The sequence below is a fragment of the Drosophila mauritiana genome, unplaced genomic scaffold (genome assembly GCF_004382145.1).
Source record: "Drosophila mauritiana strain mau12 unplaced genomic scaffold, ASM438214v1 U_201, whole genome shotgun sequence".
Taxonomy (NCBI): domain Eukaryota; kingdom Metazoa; phylum Arthropoda; class Insecta; order Diptera; family Drosophilidae; genus Drosophila; species Drosophila mauritiana.
The window spans coordinates 80,798-86,797 of NW_022881336.1; positions in this window are offsets into that span (position 1 = coordinate 80,798).

The window sequence follows — 6,000 nt, forward strand, 5'->3', positions numbered from 1 at the left end:
CGTCGCGTCACTAATTAGATGACGAGGCATTTGGCTATTTTTTTTTTTTTTTGATCGCGGAGGTATGGAAATCTATCGAAAGATACTAGGTCTGTCAACACTTCAGTTTCCTAGCATGCACGATTCATTGCTGAACCGAAGTTCCGCAACGCCTACGTACTAAAACCATCCTCATAGCCATTTATATATTACCATTATTTGCGATGTTTATGCCTTTATTGATGTTATGCCAAGACAGCAAGCAAATGTTTTGAACCAAACGTTTTAGCTAAGTCCAATCTCGGGAAAACCAGCTCAGGTACATGAACTGTTTAAAACAACCGAGACTGCCTCTCATAACCTGGACGCTAATGATATGACTATCATATTTGCTGAGGAGACCCTTCGCTATCAATCTTTTAACGGATTGACCACTCCAGATCCCCCTCCAGTTCAGGGTGGCAGAATGGAATTCAATGTCACCTGCGGCTTCGAATCTGCGACGCAATTCAGTTCGTATGTCCGGTCTGTCGTATCTATTGATTTTGCGCTGGTGCGCATCATCCATAGAGTGTCCGTCTGTCACAATTTGTATGTCGATCACATCAATGTGATTTTGTCGTAGTGCACCAGGTCCGGTTTATTAAGGCCGGATTCGCACTGCAGACTTGGTTCAACAATGACCGCGCAGCCTCTCTCCTCAAGTCCCCGCTTGATTCGATTTACTACGCAGTTGTGTCTAGCTACGCGCCTCCCATGCGATCGGTAACATTTTTGCATTATATGGTTTGTTGTTTCGGGAGCGTCACATCCTGCACGACACTGTCGTTCCAATTCGTGCCTTCCCCTTGTAGTACGAGACTTCGTGGGTAGGGCATTTATCCGCAGACGAATACCGTCTATATATTCCTTTCCTGTTAGTAAACGCGTGGGTTGATTAACCCACCCGTGTTGCGGTCCCCAATGGCCCGCTTCACGGAGTCCGCTGCCATCAACTGAGAGGTACAATTTGTTCGCCCAATATTTTTCTATTGCCGGACGCGATAACAATTCATGTTGTTCTGCAAATAATCTATCCCGGGCCCGTTGTTTTTCGGCTTCGAGGAAAGAGCTGGCTACCTCGTTTTGCGTGAGGTGAGGCCATTTAATGTTACTCAAACGTCTTAGCCTTAACATTGGAGCTACCCATCTAAGTGATGGAATTCCGAGACCTCCACTTTTTGGGGGTGCGTGAATGAATGCTATCGGCACATCCAGCGGAAGATTTAGCCATCTTCGCACATAGTATCGTATTAGTTTGTCAGTTTTTCGTAGGACGCCTATCGCCACACTCCCAAGGGCTAACTTGTGATAGAGCTGTGGGATAAGGACAGTCCTTAGGGCGAACATCCTCTGTTGTGGTTTGAGGGGGGCCTTTGTCAATCTTTGTAGCTTTGGACCAATGTCCTCGGCCGGATTGCATCGAACCCTCCCAGTTGCAGTGAAGTTGATGCCTAAGTACTTCCACTCGTCCGTTCGCTTCAATGATGGAATCTCTCTTGAGCCTACGTAAAAGCTCTGTGCCTCTAGCACGGTACACTTCTGTTTCGGCTGGCCCTTAATGCCAACGGTAAAACATTTGTCGGCATTAAGTTTGAGGCCGACGAGAGATAGAAAATCCAACGTTCTGTCCAACAATACTTGAAGTCCCATTCGAGTTTCAGCAAATAGTACCAAATCATCTGCAAACGCGGCCGCGTTAGTAATGGCATTTCCGACTCTGGCACCAATTTCGCTGGGTAGGTTTCTAAGTAACCTGTCCATTACCAAGTTAAATAGAATAGGAGACAAAGGGTCACCCTGCTTCACTCCTCTAGCAGGGACGAATTCCTCTGAACTCCAACCGTCCCCATTGAGACTGGTACCGCCACCCTCGTACGTATTCTGTACGTAGTCAACGAAGCCCTTTGGCGCACCATAAGCACGTAAGGTGTCATATATAGATGCATGCGATAGAGAATCGAATGCCTTGCTTACATCTAAATTTGCGATGTAGCAAGATCTAAAGTGCTTATGGCTATGCCTCAAGACTAAGTCAACTATCGTCGCATTATCGGCACATCCGTCGGTAGGTAAGAAGCCCCGCTGGCGCGGGTCCCAATTGATTGATGAGTTCAACCGGGTTGCCAATATTGCATTTAGCTGTCTTACCAGGACTGAAGGCACCGATATTGGACGAAAGTCTTGCGGTCGCTTCGCCGTCACCGTCTTCGGGATGAAGACAGTTCTGGCCAGTCGGATAGAGTGTGGTAGATTGCCGCACCATAGAATTAGGTTCATTATACGTAGCATAATACCTGACGGCACCTCCCTGGCTGTTTTTGGAGTTATCCCGTCAGGCCCCGGAGATGAAGATAATGAGATTCTTGATGCCTAAGGTCATGCTCCGTAATAGCAGACCATACCCTCTCAAGCGAGTGATCCATTTGTATCACTTCTCCACTGCAAGAGCTTGGGCTAGGCTGAGTCATTACTTCTCTCCAGTAGGGAACCATTACTCTTGGCTTGGCATTACCGACTCATCAGTTCCATTTAGCAAGGACTTAATGCATCTTCCTTTATGCTTATCCCAGTTACGCTGGGTGACAGCATACATACGTTGACCCGCGCTTACTTGAATTTCTTCACTTTGACATTCAGAGCACTGGGCAGAAATCACATTGTGTCAACACCCGCTAGGCCATCACAATGCTTTGTTTAATTAGACAGTCGGATTCCCCAAGTCCGTGCCAGTTTCTGAATTGATTGTTAATTGATAATCGTTATAATTGATAAGAACTAATTGGTTTAACCCAAATAGTATTCTTAAAAATTTTAGCAAGAAAGTTCCACAATTGGCTACGTAACTAAACTATCCGGGAACAATTAACTAACATAAATGCTAGAAACTCTATTTACCCAGAACGAGCACATAAACCATGTATTGTTTCCCAATCAAGCCCGACTATCTCAATCTTCAGAGCCAATCCTTATCCCGAAGTTACGGATCTAATTTGCCGACTTCCCTTACCTACATTATTCTATCGACTAGAGACTCTTCACCTTGGAGACCAGCTGCGGATATTGGTACGGCCTGTTGAGAAGTTTGCGTGTCCCCACCATAAATTTTCAAGGTCCGAGGAGAAAATATCGACACAACAGTATATGTCATGCTCTTCTAGCCCATCTACCATATCTCTCTGCGAAAGACTTCCATGGTAGTACGGCTATAAAACAGAAAAGAAAACTTTCCGATATCTCTCGACGGCTTCTTTATGGTCGTTCCTGTTGCCAGGATGAGCACGAGGCCCATATTTAATAACAAACGGATACTCAACAGGTTACGGAATTGGAACCGTATTCCCTTTCGTTCAAAATTATTCAAGTGTATTATATTCGCTTTGTTATATAGTTAGGCATTTTTGTTTTACTTGAAAATTTTCGGCTTTCGCCTTGAACTTAGGACCGACTAACTCGTGATCAACCACTGTTCACACGAAACCCTTCTCCACTTCAGTCCTCCAAGGTCTCATTCGATTATTTGCTACTACCACCAAGATCTGTACCAATGGCAGCTCCATGCAGGCTTACGCCAAACACTTCTACGCATACCATTGTACCTTCCTACTCACTAAAGTTTCAAAATTTATATCACAAGTAATATAAATCATCTACTTTAGCGGTAATGTATAGGTATACAACTTAAGCGCCATCCATTTTAAGGGCTAGTTGCTTCGGCAGGTGAGTTGTTACACACTCCTTAGCGGATTTCGACTTCCATGATCACCGTCCTGCTGTTTTAAGCAACCAACGCCTTTCATGGTATCTGCATGAGTTGTTAATTTGGGCACCGTAACATTACGTTTGGTTCATCCCACAGCGCCAGTTCTGCTTACCAAAAGTGGCCCACTGGCACATTATATCATAACCTTGAACTTCATATCAAGAAAGTTAAGGTTCTTACCCATTTAAAGTTTGAGAATAGGTTAAGATCGTTTCGACCCTAAGGCCTCTAATCATTCGCTTACCAGATAAGATTATTTATATAATATTAAAATGCACCAGCTATCCTGAGGGAAACTTCGGAAGGAACCAGCTACTAGATGGTTCGATTGGTCTTTCGCCCCTATACTCAATTCTGACAATCGATTTGCACGTCAGAACTGTTTCGGTCTTCCATCAGGGTTTCCCCTGACTTCAACCTGATCAAGTATAGTTCACCATCTTTCGGGTCACAGCATATATGCTCAAGGTACGTTCAGTTAGAGGCATAAATAATATAATATACATTATACATAACTATATAGACGCCCCGGGATTGTGTTAATTAGCTATAAATAGCTAAAAAACTAATCCCATTATTAGTCAAGTTAATTACGCTATTAGGTTTACATCCCAATAACTTGCACATGTTAGACTCCTTGGTCCGTGTTTCAAGACGGGTCCCGAAGGTATCCTGAATCTTTCGCATTGTTAATCATACAAGAGCATATAATAAACACAAAAATCAATGATAATTATGCCATTATATAATTCCGAAAAATTAACGCTCTGTAATAATATAAATCTATCAGCACTTTATCAAATTAATAACATTTATTCTGTGTTAAAATGCAAGCAATTTAATTGGAATAAACTATAAGTTATTATTTATGATAAATTTGGGATATGCTAATAGATTACAATGTCCTTATATGGAAAAAATGCACATTATTCTTAATAATATTATTTAAATATTACAATTTTAATGATGAATTTTCCATAACGGATATTCAGGTTCATCGGGCTTAACCTCTAAGCAGTTTCACGTACTGTTTAACTCTCTATTCAGAGTTCTTTTCAACTTTCCCTCACGGTACTTGTTTACTATCGGTCTCATTTATATTTAGTTTTAGATGGAGTTTACCACCCACTTAGTGCTGCACTATCAAGCAACACGACTCTTTGGAAACATCATCTAGTAATCATTAACGTTATACGGGCCTGGCACCCTCTATGGGTAAATGGCCTCATTTAAGAAGGACTTAAATCATTAATTTCTCATACTAGAATATTGACGCTCCATACACTGCATCTCACATTTGCCATATAGACAAAGTGACTTAGTGCTGAACTGTTTTCTTTTCGCTCGCCGCTACTAAGAAAATCCTTGTTAGTTTCTTTTCCTCCCCTAATTAATATGCTTAAATTCAGGGTAGTCCCATATGAGTTGAGGTTGTATATATAACTATTTTTTGCCATAAATTCTTTTATACAATGATTAAAATAGTTCCAATAGTTCTTGTAAGCAAAGTTATTTTTTATCCATTTAACGAACCAACGAAGAATAATAACAAAACCAAGATTTTTCTTTTTCGAATCATTAATAAGAGACAATTCTAGATGAAAAATATTTCAATTTTTTATGCTAGACATTTCTCAGTATATATTTGATTGAAAAGAAATATTTTCTCTTCGTTTTTCACATTCAAATGTGAGATAATGTTTTTCATTTCTTTTTTAATATTATGAATAAAATCATTATTTAATCCAATAATATACCATATGCTTATAAAAAATTTATAAAACAACTTAATTAGCATAGTCTTACAACCCTCAACCATATGTAGTCCAAAGCAGCACTATAAATTAATTAAAGTACATAACAGCATGGACTGCGATATGCGTTCAAATGTCGATGTTCATGTGTCCTGCAGTTCACACGATGACGCACGTTTGCTGCGTTCTTCATCGACCCATGAGCCGAGTGATCCACCGCTAGAGTTTTATAATTCATTTTTATATAATATCAATATTGTTTTATTGAAAGAAATTAAAAATACACCATTTTACTGGCATATATCAATTCCTTCAATAAATTTATTTTTATACCTAAAAAATAAATGTTGCGATATGTCTTAGTTTCATATAAGCATTATGTATCATAAAAATCTGGTTATGGTTTGCTATTTTGGGTGACACATACTGCAAAATTTATATAAAACATTAACCTGATGGATGACA